A 25,252-nucleotide genomic window follows, 5' to 3' on the forward strand; every position below is an offset into this window, starting at 1 on the left:
CTTATAGGAACGCTGTCTCCTTGGGAGTTCCCATTGTGGCTCAGGAAGTTAAGAAATTGACTAGTGTCCATGAGGAGGCAAGTTTGATTCCTGGCCTCACTCAGAAGGTTAAGGATCTGGGATTGCCATGAGCTGTGGGGTAGGTTGCAAATGCCACTCAAATCTGGCATTGCTGTGACTGTAGCATAGGCCAGCAGCTGCAGCTCTGATTCATCCCCTAGCCTGGGTATGCTGCAGGTATGGCCCTAAAAAGACCCAAAAAAAAAAAAAAAAAAAAATTGAAAATAAGAATGTCATAGCCCTAGTTTATTTTAGACATTTATTTTTCTAGTAACTACTAGAAGGGCAATTAGAGGGAGAAGGGAATAGAATTATAAACTTTCAGAGCATGTTAACCAGTGGATTAGTCAGGTTGTGCAGACTGATGGATGGTTGCATAGCCCTATGCTGCCTAAGGGGTCTGTGAGCCTCTGTGCCTCTCTTACCCTCTTTTTCCAAAAGTGGTGTTTCTCACATTTTGCCACCTTGCCACACACAGTCTTCTCAGGTTTCTTTTAATTGAGAGGTTAGTTCAATAAGAAGCTAAATATAATAAAAGTTGGCACAAAATGAAGAGAAGCCAAGAGGTAGGCTAGCTGATTTGCAGTATGGCAAGACTAAAGCAGCCAACACTGTGACAGCCACTTCTGAAGAAACAATCACTAGGGTCTTTGGAAGGTCATAAGAGATCCATTTAACTACTAGAGCTATTAGTCCAGTTGAGGTTCTAGTTCACTATTGAGCTGGTCCAAGTTACTACTAAGATGACTTTTTGGTTTCCCTATCTTTCCTACTTTTTTTATTTAACATAGATCCTTTTATAAAAGATAACCTGAAATATACCTGTTCTTGATAATAAGTATATGACTGAGGCCTAGTTAAATGACAGCAGGTGGAGATAGTGGAATAAAGATAAACTCCCATAGTTAGAGTAATTAAAGGGCAGTAACAAAATTTTTACTATTACCTCAATTTAATGCAAATGATGACACTAACGGGTACCATGAGTAATCACATGAAGACCCCTGATTTTATTGAAGTTGGAAACATTTTCAAATTCTCTACAATTATGTTGTTAGTATAAATTAATAAATGAACCTAGTGTTTGTAGTTATAGGACTATTTAAAAGTGATCTATTATTTAAGCAAATTAAAAATTAGAGAAATTTAAAAATCATATTGGAAAATGAATTGTAATATTGTGATTATGCTAAAAATATGAAAAACTAAACATAAATATCTTGCATTCACATTACTATATTTGCTATATTTTCCTTTTATTTCATAACATTTTAGAAAATATTATGAACAGCATCAATGAAGGAGTGCCTATAGAATTAATTTATATACTAATATCATATGCTTAAAGATCAGTCAGGGTGAATTATATAAGAAACTTTTAAATGAGAGCAGTTGACATAATTGATTTTTGTAGGATAAACTTTGCCTTAGCCCTAAATTGAATCTTCCTTTCATTTTTCCAGATCACAAAGATATTTTAGAAAATGAGGTAACTATTTGGATGTTTAACAGGGATATTTTTGTTTGTTTGGGCATTCTCCTCTGTTTTTTTTAATGTTCCCCATTGTTTTTAGACCTAGATAATTAATAGATTGCATGTATTACTAAGACCCTTTTATGTTTAAATGTAATCTCTGCAATTTTCTAATCATTCTGTGCTAAGGTGTAGTTTGACATGCATATTAGGGATTTGGATTTGCTTTATTTATTGAGAATTAGAATTTCTGCAGATTTTTAACACCTTTATTAAAGTTTGCCACTTTGTTGAGCATGGTCAATAAATACATTTTTAAAATTAAAAGATTACCTTATCTAAACACTGGATACAGGGAACACTACCCTTCATTGTCAGTTTACATAGGGAAAACTAATGAGACTATAAAGAAATACTATCCATTTTATTAGAATTTTTTTACTAGTGAAACAGCTGGAAAAACAGAGTTAGTCGGCTAGCTTCCATTTTCCATTGCTTTCTGCCTTCTAAATTCAGATTTCCTCTTGTTCATGACCACATGCTCACCACACACAGACTCCTTGGTTTGTTACTTTAAGCCACATAGAAATTAAGCACCATTAGTAAAGACTAGTTTAGGACAAGTTTTAACTAAAATAAATGGCACTTTCAAAGAGCATGTGGATTTATGGAGTGTGTGTGTGTGTTTGTGTGTGTGTGTGTGTTTGGATAAATCACTAAGGAAGAAATCAGGTCATAGTGGTTGGGTTGGGTGCCGTTAGTCATTGAGACATGTCTTATGTATTCTAACATATTATTGTAGTAAAAATGTTAAATGCATCCTGGTGGCCAGAAAGAATATGCATCACTTTGCTATATTTAGAATCAGAATTTTCTTGATGAAAGAAAAAATTCGGTATCATTTAATCTTGCCCTTTATGTTATAGCTTAGGCTCAAAGAAGTTAAGTGCCTTGGCCACTAGGCAGAATAATTGGGTACAATTATTACTTATACATAGCACTCCCACATCATCATCACTCTCTTTTCTGACTGTCTTCTAAAAGGGTATATGGAGATACTGGAAATGGAGTGTGAAGGATGATAAGAGAGAGGATAAGAGTGGATCCATTTAAGTGTTTTTTTTGTTTGTTTTTTTTTTCCCTACAGCTGCACCTGGGGCATATAGAAGTTCCCAGCCTAGGGTCAAATCAGAGCTGTTGCTGCCTGCCTAAGCCACTGCCACTGGCGCATCAAATCTGAACCACATCTGCAAGCTACTCCACAGCTTGCAGCAACACCAGATCCTCAACCCACCAAGTCCACGGATCAAACCCGCATTCTCATGGATGCTAGTATCGGGTCCTTAACCTTCTGAGCCACAATGGGAATTCCTCAATCAGCCTTTAAAAAGACGTAATTGTGGAAGGTAAACTGACACCTATTGATGGGGAGTTTTCGCACCAAAAGCAATGAAAATGAGTTGATTTAAAACAAACAAATAACAAACAAACAAAAAAGCTTGTTCTTTGCAGTTACCATCTAAAAAGAGAAGAAATGAAAGTATTTATAGTCAGCTGCCTCCAAAAATTCATTAAGTGCTAATTAACTAGTATCAGAGACAGTAGAAATCCCTCTACTTTAGAAACATACTCTTTAGGGAAGTATGTGATTTTTTTCTAATCTCTTTGGGGAGTTCCCACTGTGGTGAAGCATGTTAAGGATCTGGCAGTGTCTGAGGCAGCACAGGTTCAATCCCCAAGGGAGCACACTGGGTGAAGGAGCCAGTATTGCCACAGATGTGGTGTAGGTGGCAGCTGTGGCTCAGGTTTGATTCCCTAGCCCAGGAACTTTTATATGCCTTGAGTGCAGCCAAAAAAAGGAAAAAAAAAAAAATCTATAGGTAGAAACATGCATCCATGACCTCTACCTTTCTGAAAAATTCCCATGATCATTGTGGGGGGAAAAAATCTGAAGAAACAAATCATACAGTTTTAATTCTAAGAAACATTCTACTTAAATGACAATGCAGAGTAATTGTACAACACATAAAATATTACAACACAGTTTATATTCTCCTATGGAGGCACAGGGTTTATATTTGTATTACATGAATCCAAATCTAATACAGTGTGTTTTTTAATATGCTTTAGCAAATAGAAAGCACCATTTTAAATAAGAAAAAAGTATATTCTAATACATACTCTTATGCAAATGACATAGTTTAAATTATAATTCACATTATTCAGAAACTAGTCTAAAGTATTGTACTGTCTACCTAGGGAAGAATTATCTCATTGTTGTACTATAAATTTGATATTTATTTCTAGCAGTGGCAAAAATGGGTTATCTCTGGGAGGTAGGGTTAATTTTCTCAGCATTAAAATGTGACAAAGCTTAAAGCTCAAGTGAATTATAACAATAGTATTCAAAGTAGAGAAACGTCTTCAGCTACCTTTCAGTCATGGTACAGTATTACCATGCTGTTTACATTTTAAAAGTGCTTGGCCGTTTGAAATGGCTGAATTTACTGTAATTTTTTTTTTTCTTTTTCGTATGGCCCCTGCAGTATGTAGAGGTTCCTAGGCTAGGGGTCTAATCTGAGCTGTACCACCGGCCTACGCCAGAGCCACAGCAACACGGGATCCAAGCCATGTCACCTACACCACAGCTCAGGGCAATGCCAGATCCTTAACCCACTGTGTGAGGCCAGGGATTGAACCTGCTTCCTCATTGTCACTAGTCAGATTCTTTTCCGCTGAGCCATGACAAGAACTCCTAATGTAATTTTTTGGTAAAGTGGCTTCTCTTTTGTTTTCAGGAATTAGCTGATATACTTTGAAAATATCATTAATATGATTCCTTGAATTATTCATGTAATCTCAGAACTAGGGTCCATATCATACAGGATGACAACTAAAGTAGTTCACAATGATATATATCATCAGACACCTCCCTCAACCTTTCAAGATATTTCCTAATTTAAATTATTCTGATTGAAAACCTACCATGTTTAAGGCATTTTCTTCTGTATTATGTAAAATATCAGTAAATGATTAATTTCATGCTCTCTAGGAATTTACAATCCCATTAAATAAATTAACAGAATAATAACTATACAACAGATAACACTGTTAATAATACAAGTTGAAGGCTAGAGAGATAAGAAAAAAATGAAAGAGGGGCTGTAAAATCTGAGTTTCTCCTGAAGAAAGAATACAGTTTAAAAAAATACAGCCAAGAAAGATGGTAGGAAGTGCATCTCATAGAGCAATTTTACAGAAATTAATTTTTTAGCTTGTTCTGTTTGAGCCTAAGACATCGAGTAATGGATTTGAATTGAACAGTGTTGACTAGGGATCAGGATGAAGTGGAATTGGAGAAACTAACTTTCCTAACACGTGGTCAGATGATGAGACTAGTTTCCATTGCAATGCAGTTGATTGGAGTTCAACATATAACAGGAGAAAGGGAGGGCTACAAAAGGAAACCAATATAAATAAACTAGTGAAAGGAGATGATTATGATTTAAAAATTAGTAGAAATTGTGGGTATGTGTGTTATGTCTCTTCCTCATTAATTATCTGATGAAAGATTTTAGGGACAAGAGTGTTCATAAGGTTGAAGTGCAACGCTAGGCTATCCAGTGCAGCACCATTCCTAGCTTCCCTTCTTTTCTGAAGCAGGAGAAAGTACTCAAAGGTCAATGTCAAAATATTCTTTCAGCATAAAATCACAATTTTATGATTTTACCGTTTTCTTGTTAGAGCCATAATAAATGCAGAAAAAAGGTCACAATATATCCACATATTCCAAACTTTTCATACATACATTTGATACACAAGACTTTTGATTGTTGTTTTGGGTTTTGGAGGAAGTGATAATATGCTAGTAATATTATATGGCCTATGATAGTATTTATCTAAAACCTTGCCAGAATCTAAACTTCCTTTGTAGAGAAATTTTTCTGACACTTAGTTCTTCTTTGATATTTTTGGAACTCCATAAACTGTGTCATTCGTTATGTGCCAAACTAATTGGAGAAAGTTCATTCATCATTGTCCATGTATATTTCAGCCTTCAGACTAACAGATTTAGAAAGTATATATAATAAAATAACTCAGCCAAACCTCAAGTGAAAAGCAGCTTTGGTCATTTTTGTTCCTTTAGAGTTGGTTGTTTAAAGTGGTTTTCAGTTTATTTTAATAAAGTACCCTTTCAAGATTTAAGTTTTCTGAACTTACTTTCATTTTTCTTTAAACACCTTTAAACTTGTCATTAATCTTCATCGAGCTTTATAGTCTTTGTTGAAAAGGATGCTGCAAGCAAAGAGAGAGATACCTTTGGAACCTTGGAAGACCCTCAGCTTTCTTTGGGAAGCATTTGCCCATGTCAGCCTTTGAGGAGATCACAAATGAAAATAAGCTTTCTTTTTTCTTGTCCTTGATTGAGCCATGGTAAAATTTTATCCACAATTGGCAGCAATGAATGTTAAAAATTTGTGTATTGAGCATCTGATAGATTAAGTTTGACAAGTTCCCAGGTTGTCAAAGATAACAGATTTTATAACCACAATGTTAAGTGCCTTCAATATATTGGACTTCTAAAAACAAATGCTTTCTCCAGATACATGTTGGATCTGTGTCACCTCTGCACATTTTAGTTTTTCCAATTATGAGAAAAATAGACTACATATAAAGAAAGCAGACATTTAAAAATGACTACTGTGGCTTCTAATTTTGTTTAAAGGTGGCAAAGTTATAATTTGAATGATTGTTCATCCATTTTCAACTGCATATGTTTGACTTCACTGGATTAGTTATTTGCAGTTGTGTTAATTAAAATTTTTCATAAATTAAAAATAGTTATATTGTTGGATATCATTTAGGATGGTGCTACAAATGAATCCTTTTTCCTTTTTACAATGTATGATATGTCTTCATTTCTAACATCATATTTATACTTAAGATAATGATAGCTCAGCCTTTAAAACTTTGCACTCTATTTGGAAATGTATACAATTACATTGTATTTATGTTATATAAAAGAATATATATTTTAACTAATAATGCATACTAAATGTAACCATACTCCTTGAGAAGAATATATTTTAAAGGTTAAACTAAATTATAATTTTGAGCCAATATAACAGGTGTCTTAAATCTATCACAGAATTTGTGGTAATACAAGAAAGGAGAAAATGACACTTTCTATACTAAAAGAAAATGGTGAATGATCATGATTTGCAGATGTATTTATAACATAAAAAGTGATTTTATATATATAGGTGATTGTATGTAACAGGTATACAAGATTAGGGATACCAAAACCTAGATTCTAGTTTTGATTTTTCTATGTCTTATTCCTTTAAACTTGACAATCTTTCCTTCTCTCATACTGAAATTAAAATAAAAATAACTACTACCCTTTCTTAAACAGGGTGTTAGAAGATTAAATGAAAAAAATACATATTTACTTTTATACTTTTATACTATGAAATTCAAAACATATTTCATGTATATAAGCAAGTCAAAATATGTTTTAGCATAAACTATGAGACAATACAGCATATTTTACTTCCTTAATTGGAGTTAATATATTTAATAATTGTGGTTATGAATATTTTAAATGTTTATTATGTCCAAGCATGATCAAAAGCAATTCATGAATCCTTTTACTTTTGAGACATAGAACAGAAATAGTGGCATAGACAAAAATTCAGCTCTTTAAGAATGGTGCCATATTGTCCCCATCCTTTTCTAATAGTATAATAGATATCCAGTGTATACTTCCTTCCTTTCAGATGTCTCTTCACTATATTAATATTGTAAACTTAGTGTTCTTGTCAGTGACCTATTAATTAAAAAGTTCTTTCATTTTAAGTTTCCTAGAGGCCATCTCAGGAATCATCTTTGACTTTACATGGTCTAAGGGGAAAATAAGGCCAATAGACATCTTTGTACAATGTTTTATTTTATTTTATAATGTATACATTTATTAATCTTTAAAACATGTAAAGAGTTGTCTAGACAAATGGCATTAGTTTATATTTCTGTATTTCAAGCTACATACTTTATATAGGTTATTTACTATTGACAAACTAAAATTGAAAGTATACTCTTTGGGGTATCTAAGATAACATAAAAAAATCAGTGTTTATAAATCTCCCATAATAGACCATCTTAAATAGTTGAATATTGATTTAGAGAGATGACTATACTTGGAATCTTAAGATTATTTTCCATGATATGCATTTTTCAGGTAATTATCTAGTTTCTCAATTATTCTTTATTTATACTAAGGGTAGGCAGTGCTTTCAAATCTGTGTTTTAATTAACTCTAAGAAATGTGAAACCTGTAACCAGCATCTGAATAACTGGTTTGACAGGTTGAAGATAATAGTCTTTAACTTTAGCTTCAAGGTTAGTGTAGTTCTTAATACTGTAATTTGTTACATATACTGCCAGTGCTTTAATTTGGGGATTTGATTCATCTTTTTAACATTGGTTTTGGGAATTGAATCATTGATTTAATTTTTCAACTTTACCCTAAATTCAATATATTTCCTGGAGATAGAACCTTACTGAGAATCATTCAAAAACTCAATAATAAAATTTCAATGGGTCACTGTTTTCTATTCATTAACTTTTATTTCTTCAACCTACTTGTGTTACACCAAATTGAAATAATTATTTTTGATACTAACAAAAAATTGGTAAGCTCAACCTGTTTAGATATTTAATAACTCAGTCATTTTAAAACGATTTTAAATAAACATTTAAAATATTTAAATAAATTGACATAAATATTTCAGGTGAGAAAGTGTAAATTGATGTACAATATATTAAATTTGGGGTCTGCTCTGTAAAATTATATAACCTGCATTAAACTAGGAATCTTTTCATGGGATGTTTTAATGTAACTGTCTAATAAATATGTATATAAACTAAGCACTGAGAGACTAACAATGAATGCCATAGTTTAATTAACATAACCTATTATTGATATCACACATTCATGTACACATTTAAAAATCTTAATGGTCAGTGCTATAATGAGAAAAAAATTGATCAATATTTATTAGCTAGAAATATTCTAATTCCTTTGTTACTGGTCTTATTATAAGGACGTATTGACTTAGTGATATTTTAAATACTTACATAAATTCAACTGTATTATTCAGCAGTAAGGACTAGACTAAATGCTGATGACTTTTAGCACAAGGCCAGTTCAATACATTTTGAAGTTCCTGCTGTGGTGCAGCGAGATTGATAGCATCTCTGTAGTGCCAGGATATAGGTTCGATCCTCGGCCTGGCACCAGCGGTTGCAGAATCGGGTGTTTCCACAGCTGCAGCATAGGTCGCAACTGGCTTGAATCTGATCCCTGGCCCAGGAACTCCATAGGCCTTGGGGTGACCCCCCAAAAAAAATTTTTTTAAGATATTACATTTAACTAACTCCTAGAATTCTGAATCCTTGCTTAACAAATTTTAATTGTTATTTGCTCTGGGAAGCTTGAGAATGCAGGTAATCCTTAAGAAGCTTAATCTCTGATTGTATGTACACACTCAGCTGAGCCTTTTTTCTTCAATACAAGGTCATATCAATACATGCTGCATATACACTATAAGTTTATTGCACAAATGCCAACTCAGAAGTACTTTCCCAGATGTTAGAAATAAACTCACAAAAGTTAAAAAAAGTATGTGCAAAGCTATAATTAATTAGTTTGCTGATTGGTATTTACTGTTAGCATCTTTAACTGGACTTGCATTCACTGGTGATTAACTATCGCTCTATTTGAATTAGTTTGAATGGATAATGTAAGTATGCTCTGGACTCAGTAGACTCTTACAGAAAACAGCTGCTATAAAGTCTGAAAGGGGAACAGCTGAAACTAAAAACATCAATAAATCACCAGCAGGTTTGTTGTAATAGATACTTAGCACAGCAGGTTTGTATAAACTAATAGTTCACTAGACAATGACAAGACAGTTAAAGGAGTACCTAGGCAGAATCACTGGGCCAGCAGGCATGCAAATATACTGTCTGTCTGTTTGTCTATATATCTATCTATCTACCTATACATACACACATACACACACATATATATATGCAAATATATAAATGAAATATTTTTTAACAAGGAAGAGGGGAGGGCAAGAGTGTGGGCCAGAGTTTGTAGGTACCTGTGTTGGGATATAGTGTTGAAAACAGATTTTAAACATAACAGATTCACATGGCTGTAACACTGAGTTGATTCATGTATTTAAAACTCTTATCACAGAGCTATTCATTTTTAGTTTAAACTACTGTAATTTTACTTTCTAAAATTTTTAGAATAGCATTAACTTACAGAGTTGTATTAATTTCAGGCAAAAAGCAAAGTCAATCAGTTATACATATGCATATATCCTTTCCTTTTCAGGTTCTTTTCCCAAACAGGTTATTATGCGGAATTGAGGAAATTTCCCTATGCTATGCAGTAGGTTCTTGTTACCTGTCAATTTTATATATATATAGTAGTATGTATATATCAGTACCAACTCCCTAATTTATCCCTCCTTTCCCCTACATTTCCCCTTTGGTGTAAACCTAAGTTTGGTTTTAAAATCTTAGTCTATTTCTGTTTTGTAAGTTCTATTGTATCATTTCTATTAGATTTACATATCAGTAACCTGATATGATATTTGTTTTTCTTGTCTGACTTGCTTCACTTAGTATGATAATTTTCAAGTCCATTCATGTTGCTCCAGATAGAAGCAAATAATTTGCATGTTTTTATGGCTAAGTAATATGACCTAGCAATCCCACTCCTGGGCATATATCTGGAAAAAAACATACTTCTAAAAGATACACTCACCCCAGTGTTTCATTGCCAAACTATTTACAGTACCTAGGACATGGAAGAAACCTAATGTCCATCAACAGAGGACTGGCTAAAAAAGATGTGGTAATATATACAATGGAATATTACTCAGCCATAAACTGTTGTGATTTTATATGAATTTATCAATGTACAGATTTTTTTTCAGGCAAAAATTATTCTCTACACAACTGATTTAGGGATCAAAATGGGGAAAAGGCTATATTCCAAATGTCTGAAAACATAAAAAGAAATTATAGGAGTTCCTATCGTGGCTCAGTTGTTAACGAATCTGACCAGGATCCATTAGGATGCAGGTTCAATCCCTGGCCTCTCTCAGTGGGTTAAGGACCTGGCATTGCTGTGAGCTGTGATGTAGGTTGCAGATGCGGCTTGGATCCCACGTTGCTGTGGCTGTACTGTAGGCTGGCAACTATAGCTCCAATTCGACCCCTAGCCTCGGAACCTCCATATGCCTCAGGTACGGACTTAAAAAGACAAAAGGCTAAAAAATATATATATATATATTTATCCTTAAGAGATCAAGTAATAGTGTGCTTCAGAAACAATATATAGGAGAAAATCCTGAATAGTAAAATGTTAAACAAGTTAAATTTAATAATAATAATTATCTTCCTTGTCATTCTTAAGAGAAGTGTTATCACAATACTATAATCTTATGAAAGCTTGCAACTGAAATAATTTCATAAAAAGAATGACTTCACTCCACAATAAAATATTTTACTTATACTGCCTCTTGAGAACCAAGGATTTCTTTAGAAGCCTTTTTTTTAAGGGCACTAAAGTTGTTTTTTAATTCATACACTGGCCTTAATGTTTATTATTCTCTAGTTCATTGCGTTTTTTCTATATAGTCTACGTACTATTACAGTCTGAATGTTAATGTTTCAACACAATCTTGTGACCTTTAAACAGAAATTTATGGTGTACATCAAAGCAGTAATAAACACATAAAGAAGTTTTACAAAGAAACATAGTTACTTCAATATTCTTGTTGAACATGTGGCTGTAGTTTAAGTCTTGGTTATTACCTCACACCAGCTTCCATGAAAAACAGTGCCGCTATTTGTGTGAGAATGGATCACTTATGTTCTCCTATCAACAATTTCCCTTCAAGGTTGAAGTTTCTCTCTGCCTGGATTTTCTGTTTAGACTCCTAGAAATATTTGCTGGTCATCTTCACTATAGAATTATCCATGCAAAAGTCTATAAAAACACAAGTTTTACTCATTTCTAAATCATATTATAGCATAGTTTTATTTTTTAAATCAGGTATTCTTGCTTTATTTCTCATGTTTGAAAAGTTAGTTAATAGGGCCTCAAATTTTTAATAGCAGTCAAATAGAGGCTAGTTATTTAGTTAAAAGTCATCTATGATGGAGTTAAGAAAACTTTACGTTGACTCTTTCACCAACAGCCTTATAATCTTGGACCAATTTTGATTTTCTTACCTATAAAATATAGAAATTCAAATAGATCCTTATATTTAAAATATTCACACCTTTTAAAAGAAAAAGTTTATATGAAATTTTATTTAAATATGCTCATATATAAAAATTAGGAATACATTTCTTTTGCTTATAACTTTTTTTATGTCCATATAAAGAAAATTTACCTGTGGGTTAAAATTTAAATTTAAAGCTAATAAAATTTAGCTGAAGAGTGCTAAGTTCATGTAGCAAATATTTTTTACTGAAATGATGTTTCTCTTCACAAAGTGGCCATAACACTGATTTTAACCCTAGAGATTAAGGTATAATTCTGCATTTACCACAATGCCTCACACTTAGTGTGGACTCTAGAAATTTTTCTTATAGGAAATAATGATTACCAAGTGAAAATGAGAGATGAGTGATAATTCTTGCAAATTATGGATTATGATAGTATGAGGTAATTTTATTGACATCTTGGGTCTTTTCCTCATGATTTAAAGATGTGTTTTGATACTATGAAGGACTTCAGAGCAGTGAATCACTGCAAAGCTGCTTCTGAAGCATGTCTTAGGGAAAATTGTGAGTCTTTATTTGCCAGGATGGGAGGAGCAGCAAGAAGCATGCATGAGTCATAGGATAAAAACACAAAATGTCATTCCAGAGAGAGTGGTGACCTTATGTCTGAAGATGCAAAAACCGAATTGGGCAAGTAAGCTGCCTGTTCTAAAAAGTTCATTTAATGATAGTAAAACCAAAAGTTTCCCTTAGAAGGTTATACTATTCCATTATAGAATTACTTTTATTTGATATTTCAAGTGAGTTACCTCTGATTCACTTTGAAAGCATTCCACATTGAGCAGAGTCCAAACATAGACCTTCCTTAGCCAAGTTCTGCTCTTTGTAATTTGGAACAAGAGGGCCTGTTAAAGTGTGTGCTTCTGCCCTCTGAGATTTGGAACAGAATCTAAATTCCATATATGCTGTGATATGCTTAGGTAGAATCTACTTTTCCAGGCCCCTTTTAATTTGAGAAAGAGACTGCTGTTTTGTTAGATTACCATTAATTAATTTAATGTATTTTGTATTGATTGCTAAATATAAAAAGAGGTGCATAGAGAAGGTTGTGGTATATTAGCAAATACCTGAGGAAAAAAGTAATATAATAGCAAAACAGTAAATAAGTCATCACTTTATGGAAGAAAATTTATTTTTTCAGAGTGTGCCATGTTACAGAATGTCAGATCATGGAATCCTCGTTCTTTTATTTAGATGTGTTTACTATCATTCCCTCTATTTCATAAATGGGTTTTGGTGAATTTTACTTAGTGATAGGAGCATCCTCTTTAGGATCTTTTCCTTTTTAAATTTTTCATATATGTAGACCCATTTCTGTGTGGAAACTATCCAAATTAAACATTTGTGTATAAAAATTTTCCAGAGAACTCTCAAAGAGTTCTGTTGGATGTCTTTACTGTATTATAGGATTTATACCAAAAAAAGAACAAAGAATATATCCAATTAAAACAAGGAAAGAACTCTTGAACCCAGCCGTGCATACAAGAAAAATAAATTGTTTGAAGTGAGACATGAGGTAATAATGCCTCCTCAAGGGGGAAACCAATACTAATCTGGCTTCTGATACACCAGTTGGAGATGAAATACTTCATTGACATTAGTGTTTAACAAATCACCCAAGTTCAATGAATACTTACTATGAGTCAGGAGTTCTATTAAATGGCTTTTTTTTTTCATGTGATTGCATTTCAGCAAATATGTAAATTATATGAGGCATAGTTGACAGAGTCAAATAACAGGAAAAAAATGCATTTCCTAAAGTTTCCAGAATGTATTTGGAGGTTTTACTCAATCCTATATGGTGATTCAAAGCTCCCACTACAGGCTAGCCTGAGAAAATAAAAATAGCAGAAGGTGTATGGCATTTCGGGCCAAGAAAATACCCCCTAGAAAATGAGGACTGTGTTCATAGACGTGGCTAACACATCCCATTTGATATATTGAGATTATTTGAGGTGGGGAGAAGGAGCATTTTAGTGGTCTAAGCCATACCAGTATTGAATCATAACATTTGGGGAACTAGGTGTGGTAGATAATCTATTCAGTCAGGTATAATGACTAATATTAACTGCAGTCGTGGTTCTTTTTCATATTATTGAAGTAAGAGTTTTAACTAGAGAAATAGTTAAGGCAGCTATGTGCCTGACAGCGGCTCTGCTGGCCCCGTACCACCCTTCTTGTCGTCTTATAGCAACTGAGTGCCTTATGTCCTTGCTAGCAGCTCTGCTAGCAGTGCTCCAAGCATTGCTTATCAGTTTCATTTTTGAACTCTTGTTTACTCTGCTTCTTAGGCAGGAACACTGTCTGCTCAGGGAAGGAGGGGGCGGGCTGCTTGCGGGGTGGGAGAGGGGAACAAGACTCGGAAGTCTGTATTGTATAAAAGCTACCCAATACAAAGATCTGGTGCTCAGATTCTGGAGGCAACTCCCCTGATCACGCACAGGTGCTGAATAAACCTGGCTGTTTCGCATCTTCGAGTGCCTCTTTCTGCTGCCGTGGTTTCTGCAACATTATCACAGTAAATTTAAAATATAATCAGGACATCTAAAATAATACAGTCAGGGAGTTCCCATGTGGCACAGCAGGTTAAGGATTCAGTGTTGTCACTGTAGCTGCTTAGGTCGCTGCTATGGTACAGGTTCAATCCCTGTCCTGGGAACTTCCACATGCTGTGGGCGTGGCCAAAAAAAAAAATGAATATAGTCACTTCCTGTGTGCCCAAAGGTATATGCTATAATATTTCTCCTTACTGCAACATTTGTGTTGCTTAAATATAATGCATACCAAAATATCTATTATTATATTAAATCAATAGCATCACATGAGTAGTTTATTTCATGACACCATCCCCAATAAACAATGTTGGATTCATTTATGGACAGACTTTTTCAGACTTTTGTGATTTTCAGTAGGCTTTCTTTGTCGCTACAAATTTTATGTGGCTTGACATTTTCCACTCACAGTCTTTTTGCTAATGGACTGGCTAATTAGATGTTTTTCTCCCTATTCACTGATTATCTCCACAAGAAACAATATGAATCCAGTTCTCTAACATTTTTTTTTTTCAACTCATTGCTGCTGCTGTTCCTGCTGCTGCTGTGAAGCCAATTGTAGATACAGATAATTGTTTCTTTGGTTACTAAGATAAACACCAAGTGTAGAAGAGGTTTGATTTTTCCTTACTATAAAAGATAAGCTCTGGAAAAATGAAATAACTGTAGCATTATGTTTCGTAGTCAGTTACACATGCATAACTCCAGTGATGCCAAAACTGTTCATTATTTCTTGTAAGCAATGTATAAAACTCAGAATGCACTCAGGAACTTAACAATCTATTTTCTTGGCATCTGGTGCTACTATATTGGTGTTAAAAAAGACTTCATCATAAAGCACATCTTAGAGGTTGTTTTTGAATGTAAAAATGATGCAAGATTAGCTAAGAAACTATAGAATAGTATTTGTGTTTCCTTTGGAAGAATAATCATGTTGGTCTTGTTGAATTCTTAGGCAAATGATTGATAAATTTGAGACTCTATATGTGTGTGTCCTTCCTCAGGCAATAAAAGTATCAATTAGGCTTGAAAATTTTTGGTAGAAAATCATTCTTTATCAGAAATATCACTGTACATCCTAACAACCAAATTAAGTTGTTTGTCATCAAAGTTATAATCCTGTAAGAATGATTATTATTGCATATTTATGATGCAGTGGACTTCCCTAAAATGTTGAAATCTTGCCGAAATATCTACATTTGGATAAGGTTATTATTTATAAATGGACATAATAGTGAACACTTAAATATCCTAAAGGACACAGATATTTTGAAAGATTTCTATAAAGTATGTAACATCTATTTCTAGGATAAGCAACCACCGTGATTTTTAAACATAGTAAATCTCCAGGACATTATTCAAATCCATACATTTACTTAACAAATATGTATTATTTAGCTCTGTTGTGTATGGAATACTTTTACTGCACTCAGAACACATCAATGAACAGAACAGATACCCCTTCTGTAATGGATCTTAGGTTCTTGTGGAAGATGATAGATAAAAAACACAAAACATGACCAGTAGATAATCAGTATCTTAGACAGTGGTAAGTACTATGGAAAAGGAAATTAGAATAGATTAATGGTTTCTGCAGAGATGGAGCAGAGCAGGCAGCAGTGTTAAAATAGTAGTCAAAGTAGACCTCTTTCAGACTGAGATTTGAGCTGATACCTGAAGGAGATGAGGGAAAACCAAGGGACTTGTGGAAGAGCATTCCAGATGGAGGAAAAGAGCCAGAGTAGGAGTTCCCAACATAGTGCAGCGGAAACAAATCTGACTAGCATCCATGAGGATGCAGGTTCGGTTTGATCCCTGGCTTCTCTCAGTGAGGAAGGATCTGGTGTTGCCATAAGCTGTGGTGTAGGTCGCAGACGTGGCTCCAGATTCCATGTTGCTGTGGCTATGGCTCAGGCCAGCAGCTGCAGCTCCGATTCAACCCCTATTGCCTGGGAACCTCCATATGCTGCTCGTGCATCCCTAAAAAAGGAAAAAAAAAAAAAAAGATCCAGAGTAAAGGCCCAAAGGTGTGAGAGAGCATTCAGAATATTCTAAAAATAAGGCCAGTGTGACTGAAACCGAGTGAGTGAGAGGGTGGAAAGGGGGCAAGATCAAACTGAGTTGACAGGGACTTGGTGCAGATCTCATTAAGGCAGTTTCATGATGAGTCTCCTTCAGAGAAGAAAACTGGATTTCCTGAAAACCAAATAGATGTCTTATAAGCCTCTTGGTTCAAAGTCACCTTGAATTATGTTTAGTTATGTGTCCAAATTCATTGTAAATGCCATTTAACTTCTTCATCATTCGTCTCCTATTATTCATATATTCTTACTCCATGCTGGTCTGGCTTTAGTGTGCAAGCACACACACAGAGACAGGTAGATAGAAAGTTCTTTTCTGGTTCCAATTATACATACATATATATATGTGTGTGTGTGTGTGTATATGTATATTCTATGAATAATTTAATGCATCGCCTGAAAAGTGTTTCATAAAGTGTTATATGTGTTTGGAATCTGTGCTTCTTGGCTTCTCCTTCCTTAAGTAGTGTTTGATTCCCTGTGATCTGGAATTCTACATCGCCTGTCTATGAAGGGATTTTTTTTTTTTTCTGTGACTTACTGTCCCTTCCTTATATTTCCAACAAATCCTATTTAAATGACCATTTCCATTAGTAAATGCTGAGATGTCTCCCATCATTAAAAAATTCCTTTCTAGGGCCACTTTTCAAGAAACACATACCTGCCTTCCCCTGTTCAATACCAAGTACTTTACATGCATTTCTGTGTTTGCTATTTGCACATCATCTCCTTCCCTTTAGTTTTCAGGCCTTTGCAGTGAGGATTCTTTCCCCATTATCTCACTGAAGAGTTGCCTGCCTCTCCACTTCACTGCTATATTTGGATTCTTTTCATTCGTTATCTGATTCAGTCTCTTTATAACAATTGAATCTATGGACCACTTTTCTCCTTGAAAATATCCTCTCCCTTAGCTTTCATTCAAGTCATTTTCTGCCTCTGAGGCAACTTATTTTCTAACTTATTTTCTAATCTTTTCAAATTCCTTTTTTTTTGTACCTACTCCATAAATACCAGTGTCCCTGGGGCTGTAGTCCACACTCCGAACAATTTAATCCCCTGGCAAAGCTTCCATCATCATCTTCATGCTATGAACCTTCCCAGATGTATCTCCATTTGAGGTCCCCTAAACCCAGTGTTCTAATATGCAACCATATCTGAGACATCAATGTGAAAATCTAAATACCTCCAAACATCTTTCTCTTACTTGTCATGTATTTAGTGAATGGTAGCCCTAAATATACCAGTGTCCAAGCTAAGAACTGGAGCACCAATTTTTTAGAGCAGTTTTAGTTTCAAAGCAATATTGAGAGTAAGGCACAGGGATTTCCTATACATTTTCTGCCCCCACACATGCTCAGTCTTCTCTATTAACAGCATCCCCCACCAGAGTGGTACATTTATTACAACTGATGAACCTACATTGGTACAATATTATCACTGAAAGGCCATAGTTTACATTAGAGTTCAGTCTGGGTGTTATACATTCTGTGAGTTTGGATGAGTATATAATGACATATATCCATCCCTATAGTATCATACAGGGTATTTTCCCTGTGAGCACCATTCTTGATTCCTTTTTTAGCCAGCATATGATCAATTGCTTTGTCTTTCATAGCTTATAACATAAAACTGCCTCAATTACCTCAGTGACCTAATTTCAACTTTTATGAAATTACATTTTCTATTCTATAAAACTTAAAACAGATATAATAAATTCCATTGTGAAAATAAAATTCATATAAATGGAAGAGGCTCTAATCATAAAAAGTCACTAAATTTGAGTGAAAAATATAAATTTTAAACTTGTGAATACAAAAATGTTAACCAAAAGTGTTATTTAGGTCGAAGATATACTTCCACCTTTAGTGGGAATTCATTACATAAGATCTACTGAGAGAAATTTTGCCTTTCGTTCAGTTGTATTTCTTCCAAGTGCATTACATCCAACCTCATAAACTATGTATTACTTTTCAAAATTGGCTTAAGAGTTAATTTGGGGAAAATTTTTAGAATACAAAATACTTTGTTAAATCAGTTTGATTATCAATGGAGAACACCAGACTAAATGGGAAAATGTATTTAAATTATATAGTCACTAAAGTGGTTTAAAGCTGGAATTTAATTTTAAGAAGTGAGGAAAACAACAGTGTGAATGTATTTTCTTTAGTTCCATCTGTTAACTAATCAGTATATTTAAAAAGAAGTGTAGTAAAATTACTATTTGAAACATTAGTGGCCATCATCACCACATGTCATGAAAACATTAAGATTAGGTGGTAGAGTATATGGTAATTAAAATCGAATTTTAGATAATTTTTTAAGAAATTTAAAAAACAATAATCATTTACTCTAAAGTATTTCTACATAAGTTAAAGAACTTCAGGATATACAGGATGCAAAAAGCTTGGCAGTTGGAGGAGAATGAGTCAAAACACTCCAGATTTAAAGAAAAATTCAGTAGGACATAATTAACAAATATAACTGGGAATGTATAATAGATTAAGACACTTGTTAAATATGTATGGTAAATAATGTAGAGAAAGTTTGTTATTGAGTGACATACACGTTTTCTGTGATATTATGCTTAAATTTTGTAACTGTCTATGATCAATATATTCTTAGGATCTTGCCATGATCTTTTTCCAAGATAACTCTAATTGCTTCAGACCTTAAAGGGTTGGCTCAGGCACAAATTGTAGCATGTCAGAAAAGTAATCTCTACCACTTACAGCTAGCTAGTGACCATCTAACATGACAGATGGCCCCCTGCCTGTCCTCAGCAGCTTGTGGGACAAAGCTGAATGTCAGCACCACTGGGATGTAATTATTGCAGTCTCTTGGGTCCAGTTTGGCGTGACCCTGAAAGCAGTTCCTCAGGAATTGCTGGAAGCAATGCAATGATAGAAAGAGCAAAGTAATGGAAGCTTTTTGAGACCAGTAGCATTTTCATTTTACTGACAAGTGTTTTCATGCTGCTTAAGAATAAGTATTTTTCATGTGAAAAATCAAATTGGCAAGGAAATTGAAAAATTTCTTTCAATTTTCATCATGTTAAATATTATCAGTGTGGCTTTTATTTATATTGCAGAAGGAGCTATTCAACAATCAAAATAATTTTGAAAATATTTTTAATGATTAGAAAGCAGTACCAATTATATTTAAATCCCGTTTCCTAAGTAATTAGATAATGCTTTGTCATATTTGGGAAGTACATTGTAAATTAGCACCAAAACTCATTTAATCTTTAAAACAACACTATAAGTTAGACATTATTATTAGCTCCAATTTATGGGTGGTGAATGAGGCACAGAGAGGTTAGTTATGACACAAAACCAGTTTTTATTTATTTCACTTTTCTGTATTCTGCCTTGTATGCTCAACCTACCTATGTAACATAATAGTACCTATAAAGATTTAAAGATTTAAGGCACTTGACACTCAAAACACAATGTAAGAAAATCTAAAATTCCAAAGATACTAAAAAATAGATCATTAGAGAAATTTTTAATATGTGAATTGATTACTTATAGTTTTCTCCCCAGAAAGGTGCTTTTAAGTAATATATATACTGAGGATACTGATAATGTTTTTATTACTAAAAAATTAATGTCACAAAAGAGATGTGCTTTCATATGCCTTTTCGTGGGGAGGACTTTATAAAAATGTCATAGTTTTTTTTCCTGATTTGCAAATAGCACAGACATTCTCTTGCATGTGAGGACAGGCATCTGAAAGTCATGCTGCTAATGGTGGTTAACAAAAGCTGAGCACTGTGTATGCATTATCTCATTTAATCTTCACAGCAGCCCATGAGGGAAGTTTGCTCCTTTTAACTTCATTTTACAGATGAAGAAAGAAGCTGAGAGAAAAATTAAATAATTTGCCCCGGTATTTTAAGTAATACATAGAACAAGGTGATACTTGTGATGTAAAAGTAGTTGCATAGAATATAGATATAATTCTGTTTATTTCTCAAATGTTTGCCTATCATGATCAATTAGCCACTAAGCAAGAGATTCTAAAGAAATCAAAGAGGAAATTAGAAAATACCTCGAAGCAAATGACAACAAAGACACAACAAACAAAAACCTATGGGAGGCAGCAAAAGCAGTTCTAAGAGGAAAGTTTATAGCAGATTTTTCCAAAATGGCCACCTCCGTGGGAGTTCACACTGATGATTATTTCTGACATCTTTACTTCCAATATCCTTCCCCCATAATGAGCCACAGTCACCCCCTGTTTTCTCAGGAGATCCTCCAAGAACCATAGGCAGAGCTGACCCAATTTCCTTTGGAGTCTCTGATTTGCCCTGGGACTCAGTGCATATTAAAGCCTGCGTGTGTGCCTTTGAAGAGTGGAATCTCCATTTCCACCAGTCTCGTGGAGTTCCTGCACACAAGCCCCACTTGCCCTCAATGTCAAATGCTCTGGGGGCTCCTCCTCCCAATGACAAACTCCCAGATATGGGAACTTGATGTGGGGCTCGGAACTCTCACCTCTGTGGGTAACTGTCTGTAATATAGTTACTTTCCAGTCTGTGGGCCATCCGCCTGGCAGATATGGGTTTTTTTATATTATGTATTTGCCCCTCCTACCGTTTTGATGTGGCCTCCTCTTTGTCTTTTGGTGTAGCATATCTTTTTTGGTGGTTTCCAGTCTATTTTGTTGATCATTGTTTAGCAGTTTGTTGTCATTTTGTTGTTTTCATGAGAGAAGTTGAACTCTAGTTCTTCTACTCCTCCATCTAATCCCATCTGTTTTGCCAGTGTTCTCTTTTCAAGGACTTTCGTTTTGAAGAAACCATAAGGAGTTGTGGAAACTAGCTCATGCAAATGCAAAATTAGGTGCTAGTCTACTCTAGTTGCCCCAAGGAAAAGTAGCTCTTCTTTTGACTGGTGTTCTGGTCTGTTTAAGAGCATCCAGATATCCAGATTTTTATGTGATATTCCCATTTAAAAATATTTGGCTCAATAAGAATAGTGAAAAAAACAAAACAAAAAACACTGTGCAGACAGAATACATCTGCAAGACAGATGTCTAGATCAGAATCACAGGCTCTGACCTCTGCCCTGCTCATTCTGACTCTGCCTAGCAAGGCAACCACAGTTCTTACTACCTCTCCCCTGCTCACCACATTCTCACCATAGTGACCTCCTGTCAGGTTCTCAAATTTTTTGAACTCTTCCATGCTCTGGGTCTTTCATATTTCTTATTTTCTCTGTCTATAGTTGTTTTGGGTCCTTCTCATTTTTTAAATCTCAGTTTGGCCTTCACTTCCTCAGAGTCTTAGTTCCTGACTCCTATCTAAAATTGCTACTCCACCCCTTACCCTTTGTGTTTCCTTTCCTTATAACGGTGATTCGCAAAGTGTGATCTGGGAATCCCTAAAGACCCCCATGATCTTTTCAGGAGGGCCCACAAGGTCAAAACTAGTGTCACTGCATAGGAAGATGTAGCTTTCTTTTTTCACTCTCATTCTTTCATGACTGTATAGTGGAGTTTTCTAGAAGCCATATGACAGGCAGTATTGCAACAAAATGGATGCAGAAGCAGATAGGAAAATTCTGCTATCTTCTATTAAACCAGACATGAGAGAGATCTGAAAAATATGTAAAACACCACCATTCTTCTCATTAATCTTTTGCTTTGAAAGTACATTTTCATAAAATCATATTATTTATATTAATATGTAATGGGTTATTCTTAATATATTGATATTGTTATTCTTAATATATTACTGGCTATTCTTAATATATTAATACATATTTAAACTTTTTTCTATTTTAATTTCTATTGTAGCAAATATTAATAAATATAGACCCAAAAACAAGCTGTTTGAGGTACATATTAATTTTTAAAGGTGCCAAGGGGCCTTGAGACCAAAATTTTTGAAAATTGTTGCTTCATAGATATATATAAAATATTAAAATTATCTCTCTTATTTACTTGTTTATTTTACTAAAATTGGGAAGGGACTTTTTTATATTCACCACTTTAGCACTCTTCAGCACCTAGAACAGTGTCTGAAGTATAAGCGACACTCAGCAAATGTATGTAGAACAAGCTAATTAATAAATGAATGTAAGATGTCTAAATGGGAGTTATGTTTAGAAGGATAGATTTGAGCTATCTCCATACAAATTTTGCATATGAGTCAGGACTATCAAACTGATCATACAGTTAATGCAGAAAATTGAAGGGTGCAAAGGAGGAAGTTACAGGATGAAAGTGGCATATGAAAGAAATGATTTTATAGTAAAGTTAAAGAAAAATCTCTTTAAATTTTTCTTCCTTTTCCCACACATCTTTTTCAACTCTTCAACCCACTCCCCCGCCCCTGGCTTTTTGAGTGGGGAGAAGGTTTTGAAACCCTGGCACATTTCTTACAGCTATAAATACATTATGTGCTAATGAATGAGGTCACATCAATTTAAATGGAACACTGAGAGAAAACACAACTTAGTTCATTAGTAAGGCATGACAAATTTACAGTCAGAAACTCATGTTGACTTTTATAGAGAAACATAAATTAAAGGTGGCCAGTACTGAAGTCTGAACTCACTCAGGCAAAATACACATATTCCTCCAAGCCAAGCTATTAGTATGAAGCAAAGGGGTGTGATATCTATGGTGAGATTGAAAGGCTCCAAGGGAGGTCTTTCTCCCTCCCACCCGGGAGGTACAAGTGTCTAAACTATACCATTAGAGAGACATTCTTTCAAGTGATTCTTTCTGCTGCGCTCTTTCAAAATACAAATCCCATAGAGAACGTTAAGAATTTGAGCTTCGGTACTAAGCTCCTGTGTTTAATTCTATGTCTATGTTACATTAGGTGCATGACCTCAGGCAACTAATTAAACATTTCTATGCTTCATTTTCTGCATTTGTAAAGTAGAGATTCCAATAGAGTTGTCATGAGAATTAAATAACACATGTAAAAATTGTTGGAATGATCCCTGCCACGTGGTATATATATCCTCTAGCACTTAGCGTTTATTGTTATGTCATTGTGTGTAACATAGGAGGTTGGGTGTCAAGGAGGCCTAACTTTGCAACTAAATAGCCAGGAAACCCTGATTAAGTAATTTAGCATGTCTAAGCTTTGATTTCCTAATCTAAAATTAAGAAAAGAAAAGTCTGGCTCTAGTTAAATTAAAAGGGAGATAACGTATTTAACAAATGGATGTGCTGAGTGAAAGGAATAAATAATGACTTTCTTAATAAATTAACAATGACCTCAGGTAGTTTGCAGTCTATTGGGAAAAGAACTAATGTAATAACTAATGTAATAGACACTATGCAGAGCTCTTTAATGGTGGCATCTACAATGGAGGTTGTGGAGTCATGGAAGAGGAAGACAAGGATTTTGATTACTGTCATCAGATAAGACATGACAGAGCTTTTCAGATGTACCTCAGACATTAGAAGTGTGTTCTTATGCTATATAAGTGGTGTAAGGTAATTCCAGGAAGGAAAAGGCACTGATTGAGCCCATTTCTATAAGGAGGAGTATGCAGTGCTTAGGACGCAGTAAGAGGTGACCTGGTGGAAACTTAATATTGGACAAAATTATCAGAAATATTGTGAAGAACATTGACCTTTTCAAGTTATAGTTTGCGCTTTTACTCTGCAAGAGAGAGACTTTGAAGTTTGTGAGAGATTTTGGTCATCTTTGATCACCTTTTCTATAAGAAAATGAGCTTTGGTAACAAGCCAGATTTAGTGAAAAGAGAGAGTAAACTCTCAAAAAGTAGCTGGAAAAAAGAGGACCTGAAGTTGGAATTAAAGATGGGGAGATCACAGACGTGAAACTGTAGGACAGGCCCTATTTTGGTTTGAGGAATAAAGGAAGAAGGGTCAAGCATATTACTTGGGTCTGAATTCCAGAAACTAGAAAGGTGCTTTTAAGTAAATAGTGCTTTCAGGGAAGAAGAAGCTGGTTTGGAGAAGAAAATAATACATCTAGCAATAAATTCTCTTTCTAAATACCAACAGGAGGAAAACATATTAATCAAAAACATATTTGAGGTGCTCACAGTTCCGCTGATTCACTCACTTCCCTCCTGCCACAGTGCCTGGCATAGAAAACATCAATAAATGTGAATCCAGCTCTGATGGAAGGGCTCTGGTGTGGGGTCTGGAAAGGCAAAGAAGAATGTAGAAGTGGGAATGAGGCTATGTTGAAAAACACCACATACTGCATATTTTTACTTCTTTGAGAGTTTTTATGAGGCTATAAATGTTAAAAGTAATGGGGAAAATTTGTGCTTTTAACATTTAAGAACTGATCTGGGAATAAGTAGGTTTATGCATCAAGCAATCCCTACTTGAGGTAATGAGATGCTGATTTCCTTTGCTGCTAAAAAACATACTTTCATTAACATTTTGCTAGCTAATTACAATTAATTATAACATTACATTCATATGTGATTACATACAGGATTGCCAAATCTGTGTGTGGGTGGGGGGTGTTCTAGTTCATTTATCCAAGTTACTAAAAATTGCACTGAGTTGTAATAATACCAGGACTTTATATAAAAAATGCCATTTTGGAAAATCTCCACTATCCTCATTGTTGTTAAAGTTGTACTTACACATAATTCACGCATTAGAAACATACAAGGAGTTTTATGCTCTTAAATATACATTTATACATTTAACTTATGTTTTACTAACAGTAAATAGTTTATTTCCTAATTTTAAATGTGTAT

General features: G+C 34.4%; 1 protein-coding gene and 1 long non-coding RNA gene across 2 annotated transcripts in view; both read left to right on the forward strand.

Annotated features, from left to right (window-relative positions):
- The window catches only part of SEMA3C (semaphorin 3C), a 181,006-nt gene that overhangs the window by 31,814 nt on the left and 123,940 nt on the right, over positions 1-25,252 (forward strand). The window lies entirely within an intron of this gene.
- Positions 1-25,252, forward strand: part of LOC146400054 (uncharacterized) — a 57,546-nt gene that overhangs the window by 29,027 nt on the left and 3,267 nt on the right. The window lies entirely within an intron of this gene.

This window comes from Sus scrofa, chromosome 9 (genome assembly GCF_054392235.1).
Source record: "Sus scrofa isolate SSC_HxYL_T2T_F1_AM1 chromosome 9, Sscrofa_HxYL_maternal_Yorkshire_Landrace_v2.0, whole genome shotgun sequence".
Lineage (NCBI taxonomy): Eukaryota > Metazoa > Chordata > Mammalia > Artiodactyla > Suidae > Sus > Sus scrofa.